The sequence below is a fragment of the Mus caroli genome, chromosome 1 (assembly GCF_900094665.2).
Source record: "Mus caroli chromosome 1, CAROLI_EIJ_v1.1, whole genome shotgun sequence".
Classification (NCBI taxonomy): Eukaryota; Metazoa; Chordata; class Mammalia; order Rodentia; family Muridae; genus Mus; species Mus caroli.
This window is the reverse complement of record NC_034570.1, coordinates 17,302,986-17,324,417: the sequence shown is the minus strand read 5'-3', so window position 1 is coordinate 17,324,417 and position 21,432 is coordinate 17,302,986. Positions and strand designations below refer to the sequence as shown.

General features: G+C 35.5%; 1 protein-coding gene across 1 annotated transcript in view; it reads left to right on the top strand.

Annotated features, from left to right (window-relative positions):
• Nucleotides 1-21,432, top strand: part of Kcnq5 (potassium voltage-gated channel subfamily Q member 5) — a 596,471-nt gene that overhangs the window by 231,567 nt on the left and 343,472 nt on the right. The window lies entirely within an intron of this gene.

The following is a 21,432-nucleotide window of genomic DNA, read 5'->3' as shown; positions in this document are numbered from 1 at the left end:
TTGGGAGGGGTTTGGTTTGTCTCTGAATTTTATTGGAATTAATTTTTATTAGAAATTGGCAACTATTTTTAAAAAATAATCACTGCATATTTTAGCATTCATATAGGAGAATTTAAATATCCCCAGAAAAGCAGAAAACATATTGTGGTATACTTATATAACAGAGAAACTACATTACTATGTTAAAGAATGATATATCTACATTTGTCNACATCAACAAATAGCAAAGCAAAATTGAAATCAAAAGCAAGGCACAAATTAAATATGTAAAATCATATTGTTTATATAAGTATGATAAAGTACATTATGCAATACTAGAAATGGATTGTGAATTGCAGTTGCTTCCAATGGAGAGTTTATAGGAATAGTCTAGGGAGGAGGGGAAAAAAGCCTCAACTTTATCAAAACTCATGTAGTTCTTTTAGAAAACAAAATGACTGCATAAGAAGGAAAATCATGAAATAGGAACATTGGGTTTGGAGTTTGGGGTGTTTGTTATATTACACTTTGTATTTATTAAGCTTTTGGAAAAGAAAAGCATTTTGTTAAATGGGGCTTGGAGCAAAAAAGAATTTAAGAGACTGCATAACATTCTAAAATTAGGGTGATTTGCCAAGGCCTGTACTGCTCAAAAGGAATTCTTATTCTAATTCCTGAAAGATCTTCAGTGTTGAATAATGTGGACAGTCATTTGATTCTGAAGTTTGGGCCTACATGGGAGAAATCTTTTTGTGTGTCATAAAACTTTCAGCAGAGCACCTTGCTTGTACTCCTGAAAATGCTTACTAAGAAATGTCTGTGGCTTGAGCCCTCTGAATGGAGAAATTCCAGCTCTATCCATGTGCCTTACATAAAATAAAGTTTGCACTATGTGGAGGCCTACTGGTAAGATCTAGGCACAAAAAAATCCTGCCCAAGTCACTCAAGGGAATGCTAAAATTAGACTTCTATTGTGAGGTCCTTCTGCTCTTGTTCTTTATGTGTGGAAAAAGAATTTTTATGCCACTTGGAAGAAAAGAATGTAAAAGTCCAGTCTTTCCTTAATATCCACAAATGATCTCTGTTAACAGTATTCAAAATTGCTTTTGTATAGCTCTAAAATGAAATACAAGAAACTAGCCAAGAAGAATTTCCCCTTGATTCCAAGTTCTTGTTACTTTATATGATTTTCCATCCACCCCGACCCCCACACCCTTGTATGAATAAGTTTAGTATTCTAGCCTGGTTTGCAGCATACATTATATGTTTTCAAGTAGCCACCATATTTCATCACTATGTATTCCAAAGTGTGCCATTCTCAAACTCAAGACTGTGTTCAAATGGTGATGTTTTCTTCTATTCTCTACCAGCAAATTGTATTACCATGATGTTTCATACTGAATACTTTACTTTCATTTCTGGTGTTATGACAAATGAAATATTTTTTGCTAATTATTTTTATGTAAGTTTAGTATTAATATATTTTAGAGGCTGTGGGGTTTTTTCTCAAACATGATTTTCTGTTCTGCAATTTTACTGAGTTTATTAATAAAATGATTTTCTAGTAAACTATCTTGGGTCTTTTAAATGTAAAAGAATGCCATATAAACACATATAGTTTATCTTCCTTTCCAATTTTTATTCTTTGTATGTCTTTCCCTTGTCTAATTGCTATAGCTATGACTTTGCACACTGCTTTGAAAAAGAGAAGTAAGAGATGACATTCTTATCTAATTCTTGATTTTAGTGGAAATTTTCTATTTGTTCCCATATGGTATAATGTTGTCTATAGGCTTATTGTATATATAGTATTTTCTTCATACAAGGTAAACAAATCCTAATGAACTGTATTCATTGTATATAATCACTTTTCAACTCTAATAATAGTGACTATAGCCTAGAAAAATGTATCAACCACTAATAGATGACAGATGGAGAGAGAAGGAGAGGGAGAGGGAGAGGGAGAGAAAGAGAGAGAGAGAAAGAGAGAGAGAGAGAGAGAGAGAGAGAGAGAGAGAGAGAGAGAGAGAGNAGAGAGAGAGAGAGAGAGAGAGAGAGAGAGAGAGAGAGAGAGAGAGAGAGAGAGAGAGTGAGAAGATACTAGGTAGATAAGAAATGAAAAAATGATAAATGATGATAAATATCTGATTGATGGGGATGTGTGTGTGTGTGTGTGTGTGTGTGTGTGTGTGTGTGTAAACACATGCGTACATATGGACATACATCCACATCCACATACATACATATATACATACATACACACATAAACACATACATACATAACACACACATACACACATGAACACACACATATATACACATACATACATGTAAACACACACATATATACATACATGATATACACATACAAGTACTCTCACTCACTCTTCCCTTTGTAGCCTAAAGACAGCTGGAAAATCCTTGCTTATTCTTGCTACAGATATAGTCCAGGATGTGTGAAATCCCTTCCACTTTATAATCCCCATAATTAAATGTTGGTTTTTTTTTTTTATTATTATACTGGTCAAGACTTTAAACCATTTTCCTTTTCAGTTTTAGTAATACATTAACTCCAGAAATCCGGGAGGCAAATTTGACCAAAATGTTATAGTTCTTATGCCACAAAATAGGAGCAATTTTTATTGGCTTTGTGTTGTAGCAGTGACAATTTGTAATGGAACACGGAGTAAATTGTTATCATAAATTGATGGTGTAAGTTTTCATTAAGAATTATGTTGTATTTCAGACATGTAGCATATTACATGTAGTTCATACTTAATTGAAAGAACTATACTAATTAGACATCATTATGTAGATTATGACACTAGGTCCCAGTGCACTAAAATAATTTGACCAATCATTACTAAGAATATCATTGTCCATTTTCAAATTCATTGGACAAACGTTTCCACTGTAATACTGTGTCCAGAGTCAGAGTGGGTCTGCTCGTAATCAATTCACAGGAGTCAAATGCTGAGCATTGAAGATTTGAGTGGGCTATTTCCTTAGCATGTCTATTATTAGAAATTATTGAATTAAGAGCTAAAATTATGTACAAGGTTGATAATATTTAAATCCCAATCATGTCCTGAAAATTTTTCCCTCCTTTATTACTACAGTTATTCAGATTGTTTACTTGTGCCTTCTCTATAATAGAATATCCTCCCAATTTCAGGGCCAGTCATGTTGACTTCAATGATAATTTGAAGTCATCTGTAGATGGGTCAATTTATGTCCAGAAATCGGTAAATATTGTGAATCAGTGTATTTGTTTTTTTTTTTTTTTTTAATCTGATTGTCAAACATTTACCAGCAGAGCACACTGATATACACTACCCAAAACTAGAGAAATCTTACAAAGCTGGTACCATAAATATTCATCTTTATGAGCATGATTAGATATTTTATAGTATCCAGCTGCTGACCTTGTCTGAGATAAGGTCCTCTACCTGATAATCTGTTTAGTTTCTAAGGGAAACACCGAGACTTTGGAGATACAGATAATGAATCTTTAATACTTACTTTTGTATACATGCCTGTCTGTGTGAGTGTATGCCATAAATGTATGGGTTGCCCTATAGGTGGGGATAAAGCTTTGGATCCTTTGGAGTTCAAATACAGACAGATGGGAGCCACCGCACATGAGGTCTGGAACTCCAGCTCAGATCCTATTGAAACAATGAGCAACTCTTAATCACTGAGCCATCGCTCCAATGCAAGCTTTGCCTTTTGCCCTGCTGTGTTTCCACACCGTGTTTTGCCTCTGTTTGGATGAAACTTTGAAATTTGTAGCTAATAATAAATAACAAACTCATTTGAAATATGGTGTGATTTTAGCCTTCTTTTTATAAATATTATATATTACATTTCCTACAAGTCACATAGAATATGGAAATGAATAATAATTTTTATATGAATTTTCTTTGCCCTATCATTTCTTTTCATGATTAAAATACCTATATCTTATCATCCTTGATAAACATAAATATGAAGGCTGGGGAAATGGCTTAGTCGTTAAATTGTTTGCCTGGTAAGCATGAAGAATGGAGCTTGGATTCTTACAACTCACATAAATGATACATATGTTTGGCAACCCATATTGAACACCAGCCTCCAAAGGTAGAGATGAACCACCCCCAGGAGCAAGCAGACTAATGAGATTAACCTTATTGGCAAGCTCTGAATTTTCTTGAGAGTCTGATTCAAAGAAGAAAATGGAATTTACAAAATTGTTCTCTGTATTCCATAAAAATATTATAGGTGATGCTGTTAAGCTATTGTTATTTAGCTATATTGTTTATGTGTTAGTCACAGAGAAGATGTTAAGGAATATTTGTAAATTATTACTGAGTCCCGTTTACTCACTTTCTTTGTATTCAGTACATGAACTGCATAACTAAATAACAATAGCTTAATAGCAATTCTTATAAATTATATTGCTTTCATTTTCATCAATCATTTTATATGCCTTGTATTATAAACCTAGAAGAAATGTGAGCATTAAAAAATATGTATACCAGAAACTTGTGAGAAAATTTAAGTTCATATCATTCTATGTAGCTGATGTTCTCTTTATAAATGCTGTTATATATTGTGTCTGCTTAGAAGCCTTTTGGAATATGGAAATATGTGGGAGATATGCATATTTCTCTTCTCACATGGGATTGCAAATATATCTTAGTTCAACATTTACATTTGAAAGAATCTATACACTTAAAAGGATTTTTTTTCTTGAGCTAATTAACATTATTCTATGACCTTTCAAGAGCAAGTACTTTTAGGTAGTTTTCAAGACTATGTATTGAAGGTTCAGCAATTAGAGTGACAATACTCAGATTAACTGAACTACTTGGGAGGTAGGCCACAGTCTTAGAAGCAAACAGGACAGAGGCCACATTTTAGAGGGATAGCTTAACATCCCAGGACTAAGTTTACTATATACTGACTATGGCACTCTAGATAGAAATAACATGTTGTATCCTACAGTTGAGGAGCTGAAGTATGGATGGATGGCATTAGCTTTTGCTTGGAAATCCTCATGGTCTACCTTCCCACAGTGCACAACCATAACATAAGCATCTGGATCTTTACAACTGTCAGGTATTTCTCTCAAATCCAGGGTCCACACTTGAAAAGGAAGCCCACTGTGGGCCTAGGATGACTTTGGCCCTTTAAGCTAGAGTTGACTACATTTCCTCCTTGCCTGCAGATTATGTACAGTGCCTGAGGAGGAGAGATGGTATAGGTTGCCCTCTGAGCCTCCTCGGCAGGAATAGCAGTAAAAAATACTATTTTCATACTAACAGCTTCTTGTTGGTTCTTCTGTTAAGTCTAGAACCTGCCCTGGCAGACTAAATTCTAAAAGTCTGTGTAATTCCCAAAGCCACTAGCCTGCAAATTCCTAGCTGTAAAGATGGCTGCAAATTGGGATCCTGTCTGTATTGTGTGTGGCAAGAATCCATATGCCTTTACCTACTCTCAAACTTGCAAGCACTTATTCTGTCTTTATGTCAGGGGGACTTAGGTTCTTCAAAGAGAGAGAAAGAAATGTAGATACAGACAAACACAAACACAGAGAAAAACAGAGAGGATTGATATCGCAGTGCTTTTATGTCCACCCTCTCTGCTAGGAAGTTTGCATGTAGTTATAAACATGATGGTTAAGGAACTGCTGGAATTACTGAAGGCATGGTGGAACTGTCACTTTCTTCATTTGTGTAGTCAGTGAATCTGCATTGTATTGGGAGAAGAAATTGACTGTACTTGTGCTGAACTTAGAGAACTGAAATATGGATGTCCATTATCAAAGAAGCATCCTCCTGCAGCAGATTGGAACAAATACGACCTATCGTCAGATATTATGCTGAGTGTGAGAGATCTTGGAACACACAGTCTCAAATGGGGAATTTTGATCAAATCTCTCACCTTGGGGCTCAAGGAACCCTAAAGAAGATGCACAGAGTGTAAAAGACAGGGGATAGAGGACATGGTGAAAACAAGGCCCTCTACATCAATATGATCAAAGCTCATATGAACTCACAGAGACAGAGGCAGCAAGCTCAGGGCCTGCAGGTGTCTACTCCAGGTGCTCTGCATGTATAGTATAGCTTCCAGTATAGTGTTTTTTATGGGATACTTGAGTATATGAAACAGTGCATCTCTGATTCTTGTACCCTCTCTTAGGCTCTTTTCCTTCTGTTTTTGTTTGTTTCAGCTCTGATGGGCTAGTTATATCATTATTATATCATATATTTTATTAATTACATATTACTATGTCTTAGAAACTTGCCTGTTTTCTAATGAGAGACAGAAATGCAGTGGATCTGGTAGAAAGGCAGTGGAGGGATTAGAGGAATAGAGGGAAAGAGAAAGCATAATGAGAATATGTTAAAAATTGATTTTCAATAAAAGAAAAAATATGGCTGTCAACTTCTGATTCATGCAGGATCCTGTTGCCAGAACAGTATAAATTCTGGCAGCAGAGAGCATAGTGTTTTCAGCTTGCACAGCACCTTTGGGGAAGAAGAATCTATGAGGAGGTAACAGGGTGCCAAAGGATGGGAATTTTGGGCATCCAAGATGACTTTGGGGTTTTACAGAGTAGAGTAGGATGGCCCTGCAGGGGGAAGGATCTGGATGGACCTAATGTGTGAAGTAGTTTCCTGTAGATAAGTTAGTGCTTCACCAATCACTTCCCCCAATATGTAATGGCTAATTAACATCCAATCAACTGCATAGTATCTTAAGTCTTAGAACTAGACTGGCACATCCTCACCCACTACCATTTCTTACCCTCTCATTTTACTAGATGTTTAACAAAGTATTAGTGATCTTAAGAATAATCACTATTTTGATGTGCTTCTTTGTAACTTTTAAATAATCAAGGTGTACTATATGGAAAAAAAATCAAGAGAAATATGCATTGACTGACAGCACCCTACAGTGCTTCTCTTCAAATCAGTAAAGGAAACTTTTCTTCCAGATGTTATTTCTATTCCAGATGCAAAACTGTGTTAACATACCTTTCTCTGTGCTGAGATGACACGTTTTCTTTAATGTAAGTAAATTTATCCAGATCATGCTGAGTATCTTATGAATTGATTAGAAACTTTTATCTTATACTTTTAATATTTAGGTCATTTTAATGCTGGCAGCTACAGATTTTTTTCTTGGAAAATAGGTCATGTTTTCCTTGGTTCCTGTCAAAAATTTTGAATTATCTCCTGAATGTTGTGAGACTGGTTTCTATTATATTGCTTAAAATAATGTTGTGATTTGACAGTAATGGGTAATTAACTTTGTTATCACCAAACTGCATTAATCTCTTCTATACTTCTTGGCAACTGAAATCACCATTTATGTTGCTTTTATTTCCTTGTTCATTTTTTTTTTTGCTTATTTCTATCAAAAAACTATAAGTGTACTGATATACAGAGTACAGTGTAGAATTTTGATACATGTCTATCCTAGAAAAAGGCTATAAAATCAACACATAGTAACATATCTGACTCCTTACATGCTTATATTTGAGGTAAGAACATTTGAAATTCTCTGCCTTATATATGTGAATACATAAATACACACATGCATACACACACACACACACACACATATATATACACACATAGATATGCATGCATTCACACATGTTGATGTATATTTGTATATACATATATACATATACACACACTCATACTCACACATATATATGTGTGTACACAGGTGTATGTGACCATAATGTATAAATTTGACTTTAAACTCTTTCCTTGTAACATTCAACAAAAACCAGCAATATTACTATTATAACCTCACCTACTCAGTTAAAGTTTCTACCTAGCCAGAAAGAGACTTCAGAACCTGGTTGTTACCCATACTATCAGCTTCCTTGTGATGATTTCATGAATGTTCTCGCTCCCCTATTCCATCACATATAAGTGGAACCAATTATCTACCTATCAGGACCTTTACCAAGTGAATCATGTTGGAAGATATGCTTATAGATTTATACATTCATTCTTTATGTTTATTCTTCCCCATCTACAATTTTTGAAGTTTTCAGTTCAAGTTACAATAGAAAAAAACCTAAATGACCATCTGCTTGTAAATGAAGAAAGAATAGTTTGTGTATGCACAGTGAAATGCCCATAAAAAGAATGAAAATCTGTCATTACAGATTCTTTACATTACATTTCATTACAGATACAACATGATTGTATCTGGGGTTTCCTGTCCTATGTGAGGTAAGCCAGGCTCTGAAAGACAAGTTCATGATCCTACTCGTGTGGAATGTAAAAAAAAAAAAAAAAAACTGTCATTATCAGAAGCTAGATAAATGAGCAATGGTTAGTGCTGTAATAAATGGTTACTAAGCTACTGATCAATAGGAGGAATAGGAAATTCAGATGTAGTAGTTTATAACACAGTAAATACGGATAACAATAGCTTACTATGTTTCCATATATGTAATACATGCTTGTTTTGAAAGTGTTTAGCTTACAGATGATGGCTATTTGAAGAGAGAGATAGTTCAACATGATTTAATAATTTAAAATATAATATACTGGATATATACATTGAGCACTTTGAGATATCATTAATCATTCTATATGTATGTATGTATATAATATATGTATTGTATGTGTATATACATAGAAATATAATATTTGTTTTATGTATCAGTTAATTTGACTTCAAAAATTATCCTGCAGTGTTTCTTCACTTCACATAACTCATAACTTTCTATACTTAATAGAAACTAATAGCTACTTATTATAGCCATCAAAATTATACTTGCTTATTCTTTAATATTAATATGTATATTAATGTAAACCTTTTGTCATTTAAATATAACTCAATCTGAACACTACATTCTAGTACTTCTTTCTTTTGATTTTTGGGTATTGGTTGGTTGTTGGTTTTAGAGACAGGGTTTTTCTGTGTATCCTTGTTGTACTATACTAACTCACTATGTAGACCAAGCTGGCCTCAAACTTGGAGATCAAGATTACCTCTGCTTCCTGTGGGCTGGGATTAAAGATGTGCACCACCACCACATGGCAGTACTTATTTCTTAAAAGATATTGAACTCACAAGTTCAATAGTTGTCTGTGGCAGGTTTGTTCTGTACACCACTGAAGTTACTATGTGACATTGAAGAGGTGTTATTCCAGTCTAGTTCAGCATAAAAAGACAGCAGAAAAGATAATAACGTAAAATGTCTTTTAGATTGTTATTGGTAGATCTTGGTTGTTATTGTGTCCCTGAATAGTATCATATTGTCTCTTAATTAATACACATAAATTGTTTTTTTAAAATGGAGTTAAATTAATTCAGGAATAGAATGAATATTAATTATCATGGGCTTTGCACCACAGGACAATGATTCATGAGATCAGAATATGAGTTTTTCTGGTGGAAAAGTTTTAGTTCTGAGTAAAAACATTGGAAAGTTGTTGGGATGTGGACTTTTATTCTTTACACCAACGTACTGACAGTTTACTTGTGGAAAGGACTGCCAGGAAGGGAGAGACACTTTCTTTCATTGTCAGGTGTCCTATGTCCATCATCTGTTGCTCCATCTTAGTAGCTTGAGAGCATCCCCTCTCCCTATCAGGCCAAGCAGCAGCAGTGACAACAGGAAAACTGATGTTCATGCACTGGGCTCATTTGTGCAACCACACAACTAGTGACACAATTATCATGATTCTCATTTTCCAGAGCAGGGATCTAATGCTCAGAAACACTAAGTAGTATATCCACCCACCATCATCCTGACAGATGTGGTGAGAGTGGTTATGGCACACAAATATCCAGCTCTCCACCGTGCATCTGTACCTGCTACATGGCAGGAGGCTACTGAGAAGCATGAGTTCATCTGCAGTGGATGGACAAAGCTTCCACATTATAGATGTAGAAAAGCTGTCCCAGCAAGAGAGCGCTGGAGAGACATTGTTCCCTCTAATTTTCTCCTTTTTCTTTATTCCCCCTCTTTCCTCTCATCACACTTGGTAAATACATGAGTCATCCGAAAATGTGCACTTTGCTTAAGATTATTCTCTCTGTGATCTGTTCTGCAAAGAAACACTTTTCCGTGACTGAAGGCAGCATAAAAATAGTAGCATTGTGAGAAAATAAACTTAAGCTATATGCTAATCTATATTTTCTAATAATCTATGTAATGACTACAATAAAAATGAAGAGATTAACTAAATCATGAGTTTATCTTTTAAATTTGCATATAAACAAAACTGTCCTAATGGACAGAAAAAATCATGTATAATAACATAATTTTAAAAATAGATCAAATCATACACTAATCACTTTCATAGACACAGCATCCCTAACTTGCTCCTAAATTCCATGAAGGTTGTGACATTTCATGGCCACTGTTGCAGCTAAATATAAGCGGATTATTCTGTGCCCGCTCTTTGAGCTTTTGCTGACTGACACAACAATTAAAGAAGCAAGTTTCTTTTGTAAATTACAGCTCCATGCAGCTTTGAGTAAGCAAAAGTGTACATTAGAAATATTTTTAGCTTGACACAAAACTTTCCAAAGGCTCCTAATTAAGCATTTAAGACCAAGAAACTATAATTGTAAATGCCAAAGTAACTGGGAAATCAGACCTTTGGTGGGAATCAATCTTGAACTGAAACTATTGCTTGGAAAACCCCACAGGGAGGCTTTATTACATATCAGCAGCAGCATCCGCAAAAGGCTACCTCTCATAGTGTCCACATGATGAGGAATTCAGGTGTGCATTTCACACATCGAGTAAATACACACAACGTGTAGTATAAGCTAGTGGAAGGGTTAACTACAAGCTCTGTTCATGCTGGGTTAGGAAGCCTCCAGAGTCTTACCCTAGGGAGCTCCAAGAATGTTCTTTCTCCTCAAGTCAGATATGGATTCCCACCATGGAATTCACATGTTAGAAATTCCAATAGGGCTCTCATTTAAAAACTGTATCCCTGTAACTTGATTTCAAAACTGCTCAATATCAATGGGTCACATTTTTAATATAATGCTAAGATAATATTATAGTAAATATCCCTTTTCAGCTTAGTGTCCAATTACTGTTCTATGAAGAAAATATGCTTTCTATAGTTAAAAGGTAAACAACTTTCTTGTCCAAGTTTTGGTTGAGTTAGTGAAGACGTTCAAGGCAAGTATCATAAATGTATTTAAGTAAACAATCATTGAGTTGGCATAACAAGTCATGTGATCACCCGTGCAATTACTAAGACAAAACTATGAAAATATAAAGAGGATTTTGTGTTCATGCAGTTTTTCATCCTCAAATTAAAATGGTATTTTCCCCATCACTATCTAGCTTAATCAATTTTTTTTAGTTGCTGTCTTATTATTGCATTTAATCTCATCCCAGAAATATGGGTGGCTGAATGAGTGTCCTAGAATATGCTATGAGGAAAACCCTGTTGATGGCCAGAAATTTTGAATTGTTTACTGTTGGTACCAGTATCATTACACACATTTTCCCACCAAGTCTCCCAGCACTAATTCTGAATCAATTCTATCTAGGTGAGGAGACCAGGGATAACCTGTGAGAACAAAACCATATAAAATATCATAAATTACATTCTACCCATCCATCATGACTGGAGACCTTCAGATAATATCAATACTATATTAAATAGTTTGGTAACTGTACTTGGAAAATTATTTCTGTGTGTTTGTTTTTGTTGGCCCCTTTTTATAGCCCAGAATTGTCTTATAATTGTGTAGTCCAGGACAGCCTTAGATTTATTTTGTTTGTGAGTCCAACCTTTAATGGCTCAGCCATCATCTCTCCAGGCCTAGCCTCCAATTTACTTCTACTTCACCTGACTGTTTAGATTATAAGGATGAGCCTCCATGCTGGGCTCTTTTTAATTGTTTGATATTCATTCATTCATTCATTCATTCATTTATGTTTGTGTGTGTACACATTTTTTTATGTAGAGAACTTTCTTTCCATGATTATGTGTGTTGCAAGAACTAAACTCTTAAAGTCAAGCATCTTTACCCACTGCATGATCCTGCTAGCACGTGATATAAATTCTTAATAAAGGAACAAAAGAGGAAAATACCAGACTGTAGTGTATGATGCACAGAGAAGGTGATGATCAAGCCATGAGATTACCCATTAAGCATTATATCACAATGTCTCAGGCATACACAGTTTCAGAGTAGGCCACTTTGGGACGTTCTTAATGAGTCTGCATGTTCATTGCTATTTTTACAACAGCAGTTCTGGAGCTACTCTTGGGAACTAATTTTAGAATGATTTTATGAACCACAGTCATATGTAAAACCTAGGCTCCAGCCTTCAAAGTCCTACTATACTTTTGAAAACAGCAACATAAAAGAAGTCTCTCCACAGTTGATTACTTACCTTCTTCCTCCAATTTGTCTCTACACTTCATTTGGCAATTAAAATATTAAAATCAACTCCCAAAGGCCAAAAGTGAGTCAGCTGTTTGAATTCAGAAGATGCAGTTGCCACTCACATTGAATAATCTCAAAATGACATTGAGTAATGAAGGCATTAATGTTTGTATTCATAGTTGTATTCATAGTTCAGTAATCAGATAAATGGGCTGGCTAGGAGAACCCTAACTGGGCCTTACTCTTTTCTTTTATAGTTGATTTTTGTAAATGTTTGCCCTGCTCTATATTCTGTGCTGGGAAATAGAGACGGTGGATGATGGAAATAGAGAGGAAAGAGAGATGGTAAGGGATATGGCCACTGAAATTATCCTAAATGGAATAAGATGAAAATCTTTGGAAGTAATTCCTTGTTTTTGCAGGATCTTTAGTGGCTGTGGTGATGAGAAAAGGATGTTCAACAACAGTTTCCTGGAGAGGAAGAGGAAAGAGCTTCCTTGCATACTGTCCTTAAGCAAATCTTAAAAGCTAAAGCTTTGAAGATGTTTATCCTGCTTCTGTTTCTTTTTCTAAATAACTGATAACCCAAACTCACCACTTCCCAAGGAATTAATTCCTTGTTCTATGCTTGCTTTCTGGAAATTGCCAGCTAAAGGCACGAGGTCCGTACGCTTATGGCCAATCATTAATATATGCACCTTACAATGAAAATTTCAATGGTTTTGACACATAGGAAAGCTTACTTTCTCTCCATTACCTTTCATTCACCAGAAAAAGGAGAAAGAAACCCCTGCATTGGACCCAATAGAAGGAGATGTCACCTCTAAGCCAGGCCTGCAACTTGGAAAGGGTATCATGAATTTCCTTTGAGTAGGAACAAGTGTAGAGTTTCAAATTATACCTGCTTATGGAATAACATCCCCAGGCTGTGAATAGCTTAATAGAACCTTGAATTCTGAAATTATATCTCCATCTAGAAAAGCCAGTACAAACAAGTTACAATGAAAACCATCCATTTCCACAGGAAATGTATTGAAGTAGTGAAATCCATGTCCCAGAGGAGGTGAGGATCCCAGAGATGTGATATTTGCTGAGCTCATGAAAGGCCAGCTGTGAGTTACTAATGCAGTATCTTCATAATAAACTCTCAGTTCAGCCTTTCTATATTGATATGGTCTGCTGCTATTGACAAAACTAAATGTCTGTAGACACTGACATTGACAATGTCTGATTCATAAATACAAATGTACTTAATTTATAAGATTAAAATTAAAGATTTTTTTGAACAATTTAGAATAAAGACTGGATATTCTGACATGGCTTTGCATGTCAAATATTCTTTAATTTTAAATTATATTTAGCCCTAATCAATAATTACTAGTAAACATTTCAGCCTTCCAACGTTTAATAAAGGTTAAACAATGTCTAATTATGTTTACATGTAAAACAGCTGAGAGAGAGAGAGAGAGAGAGAGAGAGAGAGAGAGAGAGAGAGAGAGAGATTGATTGATTGATTGATTCAGGTCTAGATTAGTTTAATTAACCTGATATAGAAAATAATTTAAAATTTAAACTGCTACACTTAAGTGTTTCCAAAGTGATCATGAGTAATTTAAATAAATAAAGAATGACAAAAACATAGGTCAATGTTATTAAAGTTCACAGGCAAATAAAAACAGGCATTTCAAATTCTGCAATGGCATTATTCCTAAGTGGATCTGAATATACAAGGGAATCATACACTTGGATCATAAGGATTCGTGTTAGCATGCAAAAAAATCCCTGATTTGTGTCAAGACCTCACACACCCAGGATACAAACTGTGGAGGGTGTGAACAAGGCATGAGGACTGGGAGGCCCAAGTGAGTCAGAACTTGGTGCTTTTGTGCTTTTTCCCATGTATTCATCCATGTGTGGAGGGAGAAGGATGCTCTTCACATCTTTCAATATGTGTTCCCGTCATACTTTCAGTCCCTACTCAGAAACTCACCTCTTCATTCTACTCCAGGAAGAATTTCTTCCCGGCAAAATACAAATGTCCCTTGTATTTTCAACATCTCAGACTTTATATCAAACATTAAGAAACAAATATTGAGCATTCTAAAATCCATTCTAAAATCCAAAAGCATATTTCTTAATCAACCATATTCATTTTTCATATTTTTATTTATCCTTTGAGAATTTCATACAATATACTTTGGTCATATTATTTTCTCTCTCCAGCTCCTCCCAACCCCTCTACTTCCCTACTCACCCAACTTCATGCTCTTCCTCTAAAATGGAAAACAAAACAAACCTCCGTATATGCCTGCGCGCGCATGCGCGCGCACACACACACACACACACACACACACACACACACACCACAAATCCCCCAAAATACAGAGTCAGTGTTCTTTAACTCCTCCAGGGCCTAGGACCCACCATGGAGTGTGCTTGATATACCCAGTGGCACTCATTTAGAGAGAACTGATATTTCCCTTTCCCAGCAGCTATCAATTGAAATACCTGTTTGCTTGAGTATGGGATTTATGTCAACTTCCCCTTCTTAGTGCTGTGATTTCATCTGATTTGAACCTGTGCAGATCCTGTACATACTGTCACAGTGCCTATGAGTTCATACATGCGTAAGATGTTTTTGTATCTGGAAGATGCTATCTCCTTGGAGTTATCCAAAATCTCTAGCTCTTACAATCTGTCCCCTTTTACTGAGATCCTTGAATCTTTAAGGAAGGACTGCAATATTTGTTTCCAGCTCAAGGGCCAGCACTCTTTACGCAAAGATGTTTCTACATACTGACTGTAGTTGTTATGATTTTGTTTATGTTCATAGCCTCCTTCCATGTGTCATCAGTTTATGATTTTAATGGGAGAGATTTGATAGTCTCTGCTTTTAATCCAGGAAAGAAAATATTCTTTTAGAAATAGAGATGGTGTGTGAAGAGGTTTGTTTTCAAGTGAGGGATATAAGTCTGAGGTACTGTTAGGACAGCCAAACCCAGGCAGGCAGAGCTGCTGTCCACCCCAAACGAAATGAGTCAAAGTCTGGCCTTTGCTTGGAACTGGAGTAGTTTGTATTTCCACCATGACTTGCTCAGTTGGAACGACCTACAATAACATGTGTTCAGAGTCGCTCCAGGTGCTTTCTATGCACAAGAGAGACAGAAATGAGAGATTTTACCTCAGGCTCTGACTACAGTCCATTCAATGCTATTTATTGAGAACCTTCTATACGTACAGCAGAACCACTCTGTCAAGTTCATTTTGAGTCCTACCAAAAACATCTTTGTATGACTCTTGCCCTCAATTCTCCTGTGAGAATAATAATTTTCACACTTATCTAGTTCCTGGAGATACTGTGAAAGTTGACAAGCGAGTGTTTGTGAAGTATGGGGAATTCTCAGATGGATGTATTATATAAACATAGAATGCAAGCACTCCAGGCAGCAGGCAGAGTAGTGCTTTGCTAACAATCCGTGTTTTCCTGGTTGAGTGCTATTAGCCCGAGGCTGTACTATTCATCAATAGGTGCTACTGCTTTTATTAAATATATATATATATTTATTTAATAAATTTAGTAAAATATATATACTCATGGCCCACTGGAAGATAAGGATATGAAAATCAAATTATATTTTGCTAAAGTATGGACTAAGGCTCCTAAACCCTTTCAGTCCTTTTGAATGGGGGGGCTCAAATCCTTGTGATACATTATACATTACAGAAAATGTAATAAAGAACCTGGCTTTTTGCCTAACAGATACTCTTTGTACTCAGGAAAAAAATCATGCAAAAGATATTCAAAACCACAAAATGATTGACTGCTTAGAAGCTGTCTCATAAATAATTTAAGGGGAGAATTTCTAAAGTCCTATTGAATTCCAAAACAATTTAGCAAGCCACTACATTAAGACAATGTATTATCAGGTTAAGGGCACTATTGTTAAAGGCTTTTCAAAATGTAGTTCATTAGAAAGCAAATCACCAGGAAGTTTTAGTTGGCACATTGAAGATCCTGATGAGAACCTCTGCCATTAAACTTGTCAACATATATCTGTAATTATTAGCTCAATGGCACTTTCTATAAAGTAGAGTTTTGTAGCTTTTGTAATGTTTGCTGACAGGTAGCATTATTAATTGGCATACAGCATTCATCCCAACTCCACTGATAATCTGGAACCAAGTTAACAAAGCTGCCAGTGAGCAAGATGTCTGGCTACTGGTTGATCCCCGCAAATTATTTCATGCTGTCTGGGCAAAGTTCTATGCCAAATTTGAAATACTAAATTTCTATGATCCTGAAACTTACTGCAAAGATTACCTCCTGAAAGAAAAACCTGCATATGACATGGAAAATATTATCTGACATAAATTCCAAGATATTTCATCATATATCGTTCATATACATACAAAATACATATATTAAATACAGATTGATTAGATTTAACTTGATTTCTACCAGCTTATCTTTGACCCTTTGCATAAAGTCAGGGTCATGCTTTCAAGACTTTAGGACCACAGTTATACTTCAAGTGATTCTTCTTATTAACAAGAAAGACCATAATTATCTCTACATCCTTATGTTTTATAGGATTGTTTGTCTAAAACATAATTAAGAGAAATTTTTCTAGAACATGCTTTTACTGGTATGTTGATTAATGTTGATGTATTTCACCATATTAGGTAGATGGATCAAATATAGGTACACAGAGAGGGACTTATTTCACTACATGTATATACAAATAAATTAGTAAATAATGGACTATTTCTCCTTATTTTTTTTCTAACAAATCTGGGACCTTCTAACAAATGTAATAGAATTGATTGCATAGCCATAATCTCATTTGGTAGAAATCTCTTTGTTACTAAGCTGAAGTCATAATTGCTTAGATGTTACATAACTTATTTTGATACAAAGTCAAGGGTTTCATTGGTATAAATTTCTTCTATTGAAACAAAATTTTGTAACTACAAGGATTATACTTAGTTCTTCTATAACTTTTATTTTAACCTGATCTGAGATGTTTAAGCCTGTAAGTTTAGGGCCAAATAGCAAATTCATGGCTCTGAGTTCATTGTTAGGGTGTTTTCATGATTTTAATTAGCATATGTAGCAGAAGATGGCCTACTAGGCCATCACTGGGAAGAGAGGCCCCTTGGTATTGCAAACTTTATATGCCTCAGTATAGGGAAACCCCAGGGCCAAGAAGTGGGAGTGGGTGGGTAGGGGAGCAGGGCGGGGGAGGGTATAGGGAACTTTCGTGATAGCATTTGAAATGTATACAAAGAAAATATCTAATAAAAAATTATAAAATTAAAAAAAAAGAAATAACTGACAGTAGCTAACAGACAACAGTCGATATTACTTCACAACGATAGTTGGTTTTCAAAAATGTCATAAGTCTACAGAATGTGACGTTTAATGTTATTTATTCACTTGTTGTTGAGACCAGTCTGCTCCTGACAGCTTTCCCTGTCAGGAAAGATTCAAAGAAGAAACTGAGAATCTATGAGTTACTCCAGTTGTGGTGAGAGAGCCACTAGGCAAGCATCGTCTAATTTTATTTACAGACATAATAATATCCAAAGAAATGACACAATTACAGGTGAGGGCAGCTTAGTTCAGCCAAGACAGAATAGGCTAATCGTTAATATCCTTTTTCTCTAATGTCTGTCAGATGATCCTGGGCCAGAAGGCTGAAAACCAATGTTCCAATGTTTTGAAGTAAGGGACTGACCAGCTGATCAGTGGTCTCTATAAATTGGTTAAGTTTTGGAAGCTGTGTTAAACTTCCAATATATTTTCAGTTAACATCAGTTGTTCTTGGGTTTCCAACAGGGTTGAAGACTGATAATCACATAGCAAACCCAGGCTATTTACTTTGAGAGAACAGATCTGAGAGGATGGTTTTCTGATGGCATCCTATCTGAAGCCGGTGCATAAGCCAGGTTCAGAACTATAGTCCTTTAACTTAGGAGAGGTGACAGTGTTCAATTTTATTGCCAAAAATGTTGGACTGAGTGTTAGGTCTATCTTATCGCATATAAATTACAAAATGATATAGTTGTACTCAAATTATATTTTGAGAGAAAGGGTTTTTTTATTTAATTAAACAAAATGGTGATATGTCACAGGGTTTTTCCTGTACATTAGTGCATACAAGGGTGCATACAAGGCCTGTGGTTGGACAGGGAAAAGGGAGGTGGAACTAAGAGTTGCAAAGACAGAGAGCATCTCAGGGTAGCAGAGGGAGGAAGACGGCAGGAGAGTGATCAGCATGACTTTGACCAACCATAGGTTGTTATGATATTATAAAGATTAGAATATTGAGATAAAACTTTTATCCTTATCAATTGGCTCTGAAATTATTGTATTGGTGCCTTGTAAATTGTGATTTTATTGATACCTAAATCTGATTGGTTAACTACAAGCTTTAAAAGTCTTGATTTTACCAGGTTATTGGGTATTGTGATATGAAACTGAGAGGTTGGCAGTTCCATTTAGTTACTGGAATGTAGGATTGCTGACCACATAGGTTTATGGCTGAGGAAGAACTAGCAGCTCCAGGTACTAGCTAACTGGAGCTGGGAACACAGCGATCAGATACAGCAGGGGCTATCTGGAGAGAGTAGCATGGCGAGAACAGCCGCTGCTGGCACTACCGTGGGAACAAGATAGTTATTTTTTTTAATATTTCCTGCAATATATATATATATATATATATGTGTGTGTGTGTGTGTGTGTACACATATATACATATGTATATATGTATATTAAAATTAAGAGAATGCAAACAATAACTAAAGAATGTATAAGTAGGATGTAGTCTGTATATTTATAAAGCATGAAAGTTGACATATTTGAGTGGTGTGGTAGACGTGGCTCCAACCAGCCTACCAGAGCCAAATGATGAATTTTTAGGTTTGTGGATCAGTTGTTAATCATATACGTTTAAAACTATATACTACATGAAATCAGTTAAATAAATAACAAAACAATAATTAAAGCCCATCAGTTTCTAGTATTTGTTGTTCACATTTTCAAAGTTATGTGTTACATCACATTGTGGGGATGTGAAAGATCAGGGAACTCTCCTCCATTTCACATTCCGGAGCATCCATCCCATTGTGAGATCAGTATCAGACATAGAGGTTGTATTTGCACCAAAGATTTCAACAACTTCCATAAAAGACTATTTCTTCTTAAGAGTTGATTATCAGACATTTATCAACACAAACTTTTTTGCTCTAGCTGAACTATTATGCAAATATGTAATTCTGTTTAATGTTTATATCAATTTAGCTTTCCACTTCTGGTAAACTTGGGTCAAAGTAAAGAAAGAAAAATATTTTATAGTCCAATCAACTCTGCATTTGTCTACAGCCTATAAAAAGTGATATGAGATTCTGTAATTACTACTTGTTCCCATTTTCTTTAGATGTTGTGTGTGTGTGTGTGTGTGTTGTTGTTGTTGTTGTTGTTGTTGTAGTGTATGGGCAGGAGTATTCACATGTAATGATTGTAGGCATCCACAAGGTGAGAATACTATTTAAGTACTGAATGTTTTCTAAACTAACCAAGGTCTGTGTGATTCCCCTCTCCTATACTGTCCTAATATTTGTAGACTTTCAGCACCTCTGAAATTGGTCTTTACTTTTGTAGTCAAGCATGCTTCCTCAGTAATGTTACAGAGTAAATGGAGCATTAGAATGTAAAGAAATTATTTCTCTATTATCCATTTCCTTTGGATTTTCAAAGGAGCATTATACATAGAATGCTTAAATGCATTCTTTACACAGACAGCTCTAAAATGGACTAACCATAGAACTATGTAGGTTAGCAAATGGTTTGGAAATTATATAGCTTTAATTGATGGAAAGATAGCATTTAATATGTGTTCACTTGTAAAAAAAATTTTCTTTATTACTGTTCAATTCTCTCACAGTTGTTTTTCACAATTAAAACATCTAAAGAAATGTACCATTCATTCTTTAAAAAGAGGATGAATGAACATGGGTTAAAAGACTCTTTTGCTATATTTACATTTTGAGCCTGTATTTTCTTTTGATTTTTGTTGTTGTTGTTAAAACATGAACTAGGTCATCCTAAATGGTTGTTAAGAAGTAGCAATTGTTTCTTCCTCTCTCCTTCCTTCCTGTCTCCCTTCTACCTCTTTCCCTCCTTCCTCTCTCCTTCTCTGCCTCCATATACACATGCTCACACACACACACACACACACACACACACACACACACACACACAGACACATACACATATGCACACACATATCACACCGTGGCACATTACTGCTTAGAGCAGAAGGATTACTTCTATGCTGCCACTTGAGAGATTGCATTTATGGACTCTCAGTTTTCCTATTCTAATTATATGGCCTCATGTAGACGAAGATAATTATTGTGTTCACTGTCCCTGGCCTCACTGAGCAAATGGCTCTTGATATTGACATTTTGTGCCATAGATAATCATATTCTACTCTCATTCAGAGGAACAAGAAGTGCTATAAAGTACTCATTCATCAATAGCCATTGTTCCATATCAATTATCACACATTGGAAGAGAAACAGCATCAAACCTTACCCAGTACAGACTTATTATGTTCTCACTAAGCATTCCCAGACTATCAAATTAAGTTCATACATTTAAAAGCAGGATAAAAAACAATGCCAATGAAGACCACAGTCTTCTTTGTAACCAATCCAAATGTTTTAAGCAGGATGAATTAAAACTAATTATTTTTAAGCTTTAATTTTAGAGATGAAGAAATATCTGATTTAATTTAACCTGCTCCTTTAAAATGTCTAGTAAGTCAATTACTGTCAGTGAACCATTTTACTAAAGGTGAGTTATAATAGTAATAGAAATGCAGAAAGGGCTCTCTTGCACTCTTGCCTTCATGCTCTCCCCATTCCCCCCTCCCTCTCACTACATGCTCATGGCTGGCCTCCACTCTCTTCTCTTCTCTTCTCTTCTCTTCTCTTCTCTTCTCTTCTCTTCTCTTCTCTTCTCTTCTCTTCTCTTCTCTTCTCTTCTCTTCTCTTCTCTTC